Source organism: Papaver somniferum, chromosome 6 (assembly GCF_003573695.1).
Source record: "Papaver somniferum cultivar HN1 chromosome 6, ASM357369v1, whole genome shotgun sequence".
NCBI lineage: Eukaryota > Viridiplantae > Streptophyta > Magnoliopsida > Ranunculales > Papaveraceae > Papaver > Papaver somniferum.
In genome coordinates this window covers 4,061,656-4,071,376 of record NC_039363.1, presented here as the reverse complement: position 1 = coordinate 4,071,376, position 9,721 = coordinate 4,061,656, and positions in this window count along the sequence as shown.

Sequence of the window (9,721 nt, the reverse complement as noted above, 5' to 3'; positions counted from 1 at the left end):
TATCGGATATCTCGGCTGCAAGAGTAACCATCAGAAATCTTAAAGGAATCAATGCAATTCCAAGGTGGTTGAATCTTCACACGGCGGTGGGTTTCGCCGGAATTTTAGTTCAAGTCGAAGACGTGGTACCCAGAGATTTGTTCTGGAAATGGCCGTTGATTTGTGTGGACCCGGTTCAAATCGTGAAAGGAAAAACAGGGAAATCCAAACCTGCTAAGAGAAGAAGAAAGGACACTCTGAACAACATCAACGAGTCAACCTGTTACTCTGCTGCGTCTGCAAAGGTCCGTGTTTCATTTAATGCCCCTTCACCTACTCATAAAAGAAATAGAGAATCTCGGTTACCAAGGGGTCAATTCAAAGAAAAGGCTGTTCCGATGGACTGGAGCCCGTACATGCAAAGTAACGTCTCTCTGCAACATGAATCACGTGATGATGTAAGCTCTTCTCGATCTCAAAATGATTCTCTTTTATTAAATGTCTTAGCTTCTTCCCAAAAGAATACGAGGAAAGAATCTTTTCGGATCTCCATTTCGGACATGGATGGTTTTGATCCACATAGTCCGCCTTGGTTTACTACACCCCCATGGGACATTATCAACACAATATCATGCCCATTTAATTTCCATAAGTCCAATAATCCTTTCTTTGGGCCGGGTCCATGTCCCCACCCCTTAACATCAATTCCTTCTCTTGGATTCTCAAACCCATCTTCTATCCTCACCTCTGACCATAATTCATCTACAGACTCGACTCTTCTTTCTCCTAAGTCGACTCCTACTTCTGACAATTCCCTTCAATCCTCTAGCCTTTCTTCACCTCAATCCCAGCCGCTTTCTGCTACCCATGAACACTGTGTTACACCTAAAGATCCATACACACCAACCACTGACTACAGCTCTAACGATCACCCCACATCCCATCCTACCTTAGCAATTATGCCTTCGAATCCAGCATCTAATGAGTTAATAGTAATCAACTGTAATGAGTGCTCACCTTCTGATGGCATCTTGGGTCCATGTCCGGCACCCATGTGGTTAATATCTCTTATTCCCGATTCTCGCAATGCTTGCCAGCTCTCTGCAAATTGGATTAACAATGAGGTTTTGCGCCTCATCTCTCTTGGTTCTGCTATTGGTATTGGTTTTGACTCTTCACCCTATACTTCTAAATTTATCCTTCACGCTCTGGTTGCCAGAGACGGTCCCATTGATAAACGTAATTCACCCTTTTCTTTCAAACCTATTAATGTTCAAGCGAATGCCAATTTTTCTCTGACAAATCTCGACCCCATTGATCCTGAATCTGAAATTCTCCCAGACATTCCCATTGCATCATTCAATCCAACCAATTTTTTTGCTTCTTCTGATGATATTTTTTCTGACATCCAAAGTATCTTCTCGAACCCCATTGACCCTGAACCAATATTAAATATTCAACAAAACCCCAATATATTACCTTTACCTTTATCCCGGCCCACCTCGTCAACCATCATAGAGACGTTATCCTCCTGCAATCAATCCCAAACACCCTCGAGCTCATTAGATGAATTTTATCCTACCTCTATGGTCCCCTACTTTTGTTGCCCCTCAACCCCATTGTCCACTTCATCTCAAGCAAATATCCAACCTTTAATCCCAAAAAAACTCTTAAGGGAATCTCGAAGACTAGACTTTATTGCTCATCCACCATCCCCATCTGCAGAATCGAAGCCTGTAAGGAAAAGGGTTAAAAAAGTTTCTCATGTGTAGTACAATCATGTCATGGAACGTTTGGGGCCTGCGCTCCCCTTCCAAAAGAGCGGCAGTCCAACAAGTACTTCGTTTACACAAGCCATCAATTGTAATTTTACAAGAGTCAAAGATGCCTACATGTACAAATGTTGACATTGCTGAGATTTGTGGCTCAAGATCGATGGGATGGACATTTCTTCCATCCATTGGTGCTTCAGGCGGTATCATCATAATATGGAATCCCGACATAGTTGAAGTCATATCATCCCTAGAAGGTGCATACTCTTTATCAGTAGAATGTAAGTTCATTGCCACTAATTTTCATTGGTTTCTCACAGGTGTATATGGTCCTAATAAAATATCTGAAAGAAAATTCTTTTGGAGAGAACTTTACTATATCAGAGGCCTTTGGGACATCCCATGGGTAGTTGGTGGTGATTTCAATGTCATTAGAAGAATGGAAGACAAGAATACCAACAACAGAATAACCCGAAGCATGAGAAAGTTTTCTCAATTCATCTCCACGCATTCGCTGATCGATCTTCCTCTCAAAGGATCAAAATACACTTGGACAAATGGTCGAGCTTCCCCAACTCTCACTAGAATAGACAGAATTTTATTCTCGGCTGACTTTGAGGCTAAATTTACTCACGTATCTCAGCTGGCCAAAACAAGACCCACATCTGACCATATTCCAATTGTGCTCGACTTGTCTGATCCTTCATGGGGACCGTATCCATTCAGAGTGGAATTGATGTGGTTTGAGCACCCTTCTTTTTTGACAAATCTCAAGGAGTGGTGATCTTCATTCAATTTCTCTTGCTCTCCAAGCACAATTTTTTGGAATAAGCTTCAAGCTCTCAAGCTCAAGATCAAAGAATGGAATAAGAATGTGTTTGGTCATGTGGACTCAAAATTACAAGATTGTTTGCAGATCATTGAATCCCTTGACGGCATTGAGGCAGATTTGGGTTCTCTCCTTCCGGATCAGTTCATAAAACGAGCCCAAGCCAAAGTGGATTTTGAAAACGTCTCAACCCAAAAAGAAATTTCCATGAAACAGAAATCAAGAAATGATTGGTTGATTGCGGGCGACCGTAACACTCATTTTTTTCACAAGACAGCTTCAGATAGGCGAAGGTCAAATAGAATAAAGCAACTATTCATTGATGGTACTCTTACAACTGAAAAAGTTACCATTGTCGAGCACATAACTGGTTTCTATGCTTCGCTGTTTTCAGAAGAATTTCCACAAAGACCGCCCACTGGATACATTCATTTCCCACACATCTCTGAAGATGAGGCTGATGCAATGGACTCATGCATTACTGAGGATGAAGTCTTGACAGCCATGCAAGGCCTAGCTAAGGATAAAGCTCCCGGTCCTGATGGATACCCAATTTTCTTCTTCCAAAAGTGTTGGTCATTTCTCAAACAGGATTTCATGGCAATGGTTCAAGAATTCTCAAGCACAAGTTACATGGACACACGGCACAATTCAACTTTCATTACTTTAATCCCAAAGAAGCATCATGTGGAAACGGTTAAGGATTATCGTCCAATTAGCCTCCTCACAAGCGCATACAAGATCATATCGAAAGTTTTATCTTCTCGTCTCCAACCTCTAATGACTAAACTGGTTTATCCAAGCCAATCTGGGTTTATTTCTGAACGACAAATCATTGATGGAATACTAATTGCCAATGAAATTGTTGACTCAAGGCTCAAGGAAAAAACTCCAGGACTGATATGCAAAGTGGACCTGGAAAAAGCATTCGATCGCATAAGTTGGTCATTTCTTGAGTCTGTATTAAGGAAAATGGGTTCAAAGCTAAATGGATGAGTTGGCTGCGATATTGCTATGGTTCCCCAACTTTCTCAATTCTTTTAAATGGATCACCCTTTGGTAATTTCTCTAACTCCAGGGGTCTCCGGCAAGGAGATCCTCTTTCTCCACTACTTTTTGTTCTCGCCATGGAGGGTCTATCTCACATTATTGACAGGGCTGTGGAAAATGGTTTACTCACGGGATTCTCTGTAAAACAAGGAACTGCCCCAGTTACACACTTGCACTACGCTGACGACTCCGTGTTCTTCATCAGTCCCACGTGGGAAAAAAATACACAACCTTATGAGCATTCTCAAATGCATCGAAGCGGTTTCCGGTCTAAGGGTAAATCCATCAAAGACAAAGCTGATCCAAGTGGGAACGATTCAAGATTTAAATGATTGGGCTGTGAGGCTAGGATGTCAAACAGAAGCACTTCCCTTCTCTTATCTTGGTATGCCTCTCGGGGCCAAATCCAAAGCCAAATATCTCTGGGACCCTGTAGTAGAAAAGTTTGAGAATAAGCTCCCGTCCTGGAAGAAAATTTATCTCACAAGAGCTGGCAGAGTTTCTCTTGTAAAGTCAGTATTATCCAACCTGGTCGTATACTATTTCTCAGTCTACCTAGCTCCGGTTTCGGTAATTAAATCTTTAGAAAAGATTATGCGGAACTTTATTTGGGATAGCGGTGGATCTAAAAGAATGCATCTTGTCAAGTTCGATGTGCTTATTAAACCTATCAAGCTTGGGGGTCTGGGTATTAAGAACCTTAGACTTATGAATAAGGCACTTCTCGCAAAATGGGGGTGGAGGTTTGGTGAAGAATCTAATTCTCTTTGGCACAAAATCATCTTAAATAAGTACGATGGTCCACAGTCCATTTGGGCTCCTCAAATCCCATCCTGTGCTTATGGCTGCTCGGTCTGGAAGCATATTTCAATTGAAGCTCAGTTGGTTATTTCGCTCTTGCATCTCTCACTCGGAAACGGCACAAAAATATCGTTTTGGCTCGACAAGTGGAAAGGCAGTTCGTGCCTAAAAGTCATGTTCCCATCACTTTTCAAGATTGCTGGAGTTAAGCATGGCTCAGTTCGAGATCACATTTCTGAAGACAATAATTGTTGGTCCTTTCATTTCAAAAGAATCCTTAGAGATGTTGAAGTAACCCAACTCATGTCCATTTTGTTGCTACTCGGGGATTCTCCCCCATCTCTGTCTAACTTTCCTGATTCAAGGTCATGGACTCCATCATCTTCTGGCACTTTTAGTGTCAAATCCACTTACTTATCGCTCTCGGAGTTCCCTCAGGATCCTTCATCCCCTCCTTTCCCGTACAAGTCCATCTGGAACAACCATGTCCCCCCAAAGGTATGTTTCTTTTATTGGACTGCAACACTATGTAAAATTTCCACTCAAGATTCCCTCCAGCATAGATCTTACAGTCTCGCGAGCCGTTGTCCCTTGTGCAAATCTGAGTGTGAATCTACCCAACACCTTTTACTGTCCTGCCAATTCACTCGAACAGTATGGTCTCTAATCCTTCCCAACCATATCCCTTGGAATCCACCACCATCAATTATCCACCTCGCTCAATCTTGGTCATTTAAAGACATTAATGGTCCGACAAAGGAAATTTGGGACATGGTTCCGGCGGCTATTATATGGGCTATATGGAATGAGCGAAACAACCGAATCTTTGAAGAAAAGTATCTTTCGGATTTTCAAATCAGTGTGGAGGTCAAAGCATTGATCTTGGCTTGGAGCTCTGCCTTCAAAAGGAATTTCAACTTCAGGCTTTATGAGTGCATATTTTCTTGGGAAAGCATGTTCCACTGACATCAATTTCTATTTGTTTTATCTTTCTACTTCCTGTATTAGGATTGTATCTCTTTTTGATTCTGTTTAACACAAACTAGTTGTACTATCATTTTTTCTCCTCTCCTTAATAAAATTCTCCTTTCACGATCAACAAAAAAAAAAAAAAAATTATTACTGTTGTTGGTTTAGAACAAGCAATTATAAATGTTATTTAGTGTTTGTAAATATAAGAATGGAGAAGGTTTAGTTGAAGGAACTGATGGTTATGTGTGTTTAAGCGAATTCGATGAAGGAGAAATTGAATCTTGAGAAACAGTCTAATGCTTGGAAGATCTGTGGATCTTTTCATTAATGACATATTTATAAGATGAATGAAATCAGAAGTTTGCACATATTTTGTCAAAATCTGGTGTCAGAGACTGAGCGCCTTAAAGCATAATCAGTGATGTATGCACACTTTTTTTCCTTCAGTCTTTTGTGCGTAATTCTATGTGCTTATCAAATTTGAGATCACTTACAATTAGTTCTTGTTTCCATTTTCTTTGTTAGTCTTATGTTTCTTCCATTGGACTTCAAGTTATTTAGAAGGCAGATAGGTAATATTTTGCCTGACATTTTAAGGGACGACCCCAAAAGAATTACGGGTGACACAAAAAGACAAAAAAGGTCACCCAAATGTAAATCTAAGCTACCCCTTATCTTCGATTTTTCGAAATGGTCAATATGCCCTTCTATAATCGGTAGCAAACATAACAATCGGTAGTTAAACAATAATCGGTAGGTAACTATGTACTAAGTAGTTCCCAATTAATGTGTGGATATTTCGTCTAATATGCCCTTTTATAATCGGTAGATAATATAACTTATAAACTTACCGATTATAAGTATCCCCAGATTCAACCTTGGCCAAATTACATAGGTTTTGAGGGTACAGAGACAACCATAACCATTTGGTTTGTGTTTTGGAAGTAGCCATAATCGGAAGTCAAATAGGTTACAAAACCTCTCGATCATAGGTTGCCCCAAAATGAGTTTTTACTTATATCCTTCATTTGGTGAATTTTGAAATCTGTCATAATAGGTAGATAATCAAACTTATAAACCTACCGATTATAAGTAGCCCCAGATTCAACCTTGGCCAAATTCCATAGGTTTCGAGGGTACAGATACAACCATAACCATTTGGTTTATATTTTGGATGTAGCCATGATCGGAAGTCAAATAGGTTACAAAACCTCCCGATTATAAGTTGCCCCAAAATGAGTTTTTACTTAAATCCTTCATTTGGTGAATTTTGAAATCTGCCATAATCGGTAGATAATCAAACTTATAAACCTACTTATTATAAGTAGTCCTAGATTCAACCTTGGCCAAATTCCATAGGTTTTGAGGGTACAGAGACAACCATGACCATTTGGTTTGTATTTTGGATGTAGCCATAATCGGAAGTCAAATAGGTTACCAAACCTCCCGATTATAGGTTTTTCCATATTCAAATTTTGAAATCTACCATAATCGGTAGATATTCTAACTTGCATACCCACCGATTATTGGTTTCCCCAGATTCAACCTTCATCAAAATAGCAGTTTAAACCAAATTTATGAAATAGCCATTGGAGTTTTTGGGAAAAAGAAAAAGAGTCGTTGGTCCCTGAACCTATATAAAGAAACTCATATCTATCAACCCAATTGCACCAAACTCTTTCCTCTCTTCATTTCTAATTTTGAAAACAAAAACATGGATATTTCTTTTTCCGAAGAAGAAGATTGTGCTATTTATAGAGCGTACGTTGTGGTAACTACTCATGATCGTGCTCACAAGATCCACAAATCGGAATCCCAAGAGCAGCTATGGAACGATATTTTAATGGTATTTGAAGCGTTGGATGGTAATCGAATTCGAAGATCATACAATGACATTAAGATGTGAAAGAAGGCGCTCGATAAAGAGATTGACAAACTTGAAGATGAGGAACGATTTTTTAAGGACGCTTTTCCTTGGTGGACATATGAAAAACGAGTAAGTATGTTTGTAACTCCGACTCACATTAATATAAGTTAGTACTAACTTGTTACTCATTCGTAATTTCAGAGAAATCTTGCTGATCGCCGGTATATGGACCTCTACGGGAAACGATTTGAACATGAAGGATGTTATAAAATCAAGAGGGACAATTTCTATAGTCACTGGAAGTTATGATCTTTTTTAATACTTTTATGGTCAATTAGGAGTATGGATTTATGTGTTTTTTACGTGATTGTAATGTTAAGGTCTTTTGAACTTTATGTAATGCATGTAATCGTAAGCATATTAATATAAAAAAGTTCCCGATTTTGTTCAATCGGTAGTTTATTTTGTTAAAAAAGCAACCGATTCCAATAATCATATATTTTATGAGTTAACTTTCTTTCCGGTAATGGTGTTGTTTTGATACAAAAAACAATATTTTTTTTAACATAGAATAATCGGAGGCACAATATAAACTATACCTACCGATTATATATGGTAATTGTAATTCAAGGAGTGATTTAAGTTTCCGATTATGGTGTTGTTTGGTTCCAGGAAACAAAGTTTTTTCACATAGAATAATCAGAGGAACAATATAAATTAAAACTACCGATTCCCTCAATCGGAAGTCAAGGGATGAATTAACTTTCCGATTATAGTGATGTTTGGATTCAAAAAACAAAGTTTTCTTCACACAGAATAATCGTAGGACCAACTAAATTAGAAATCTTCCGATTCTGACAAAATATTTTGCAAAATCTCCAGATTCGGTAGATTCATAATATAAAAAGCTCCCGATTTTGAACAAAAAATTGCAAAATCTCCAGAATCGAAAGTTGAATATATAAACTTAGCTTCCGATTGTGCTACAAAATTCAACAATTTCACATCTCTTCATGTGATTCGCTTGCGAATCATCGTTAAATGCATAAACATAGAAATAAAACCATTCATAATTCATAAAAGGAACCATTCGCAAACCATAAACATAATGTACCAACTAATAATGCGACACAAACTTTGAAAACTACATAATCCGACACAAACAAAGTTATCCATAAAGTTAACAAAAAACATCGAGAGTTTACTTTTTTTTCCTTCTTTTGACTTTGCGACCTTTACCACCTCCACGACTTGGACCAACATCATCATTGGTTTCATCATTGGTTTCGTCAACTTAAGTGCTCGATGACACCCGAGTTATTTTGTTCACCTTGGTTACAGGTTTCTTTTGCAATTTTTCCCCGAACTGAGATGCATATTATTCATTTTCAACGATATCAATTAACTCTTCGTGCTTTTTTATCTTCTCAATTGACACAAACTCTCCGGACTTTATGCAATTAGTGCACCATTTGGACAAACTCTTGAACCTGCTCATCTGTTTTAAAACATAGCATGCCATTAAACTTTATTACTCTATTTTGACCCATAATATTAAACTAAATTAAGAAAACAATACGTACCAATCTATCAAAACCCGGAGGTTTCTCTTTGAGGATACTCTTGTACGGAGCTGTGGGCTTTGGTTTAAAATCACGGAATACACGAAGATGAGAAACATTCTGGTACCAATCCATATAGTTGGGAGCATTTTCAAAACCTTGGTTGGCTGGCCTTCCTTTGTTGATCAAGTAATGCGCCCTTCTATCCTAATGGAATTTACATAATGGTTCACCTTTGTATAACACCGTGATAGAATCTTTATCCGACTTGCACTGCTCTAGATCCAAAGAGAAATTTCCAAGGATTTCCTCCTTTGGTATACCTTGTACAAAATCGTGTTGTCGCATCACTGATAGACACATTTTTGTGTCTAATTTGTCCTCAATGTCCGTATTGTCGGAACTCTATTTTTGTACTAATATTGTGTTTTTATGTATTTTTAGGAAATAAACATTTTTGGAAAATTCGGCTCGAAAAGTTTGATTTTGGCACCCAGAGGACAAGTGTTATTCGGACTTTCGCTTTTGGATAAGGGGTAACCTAATTACTAAGGGGCACCCCCAGGTCACCCCCAAGGCAGCTGCTATTCGCACCCCTACTCTGGATAGGGGGATACCAGTTTCTTCCCATTTGAAACGATTTTGGCGGGAAATTTCTAAACAGTTCTGGCAGAATTTCGATCGTCAAAATGAAGGGGTTATGGGTCGATTCAATGGCTGAAATTTGGTATAGAGATGTGATATAGGTTAAGGAACATAATATGGGTGACATGATCGATCAAATTTGGCTGGAATTTTCGGTATGATTCACACACCCAAAACAGAGCATGTGTATTGTAACACGAGCAAAATTGAAGTTCTTGTGTGCATGGGGGAGTTCTGCTGGCGT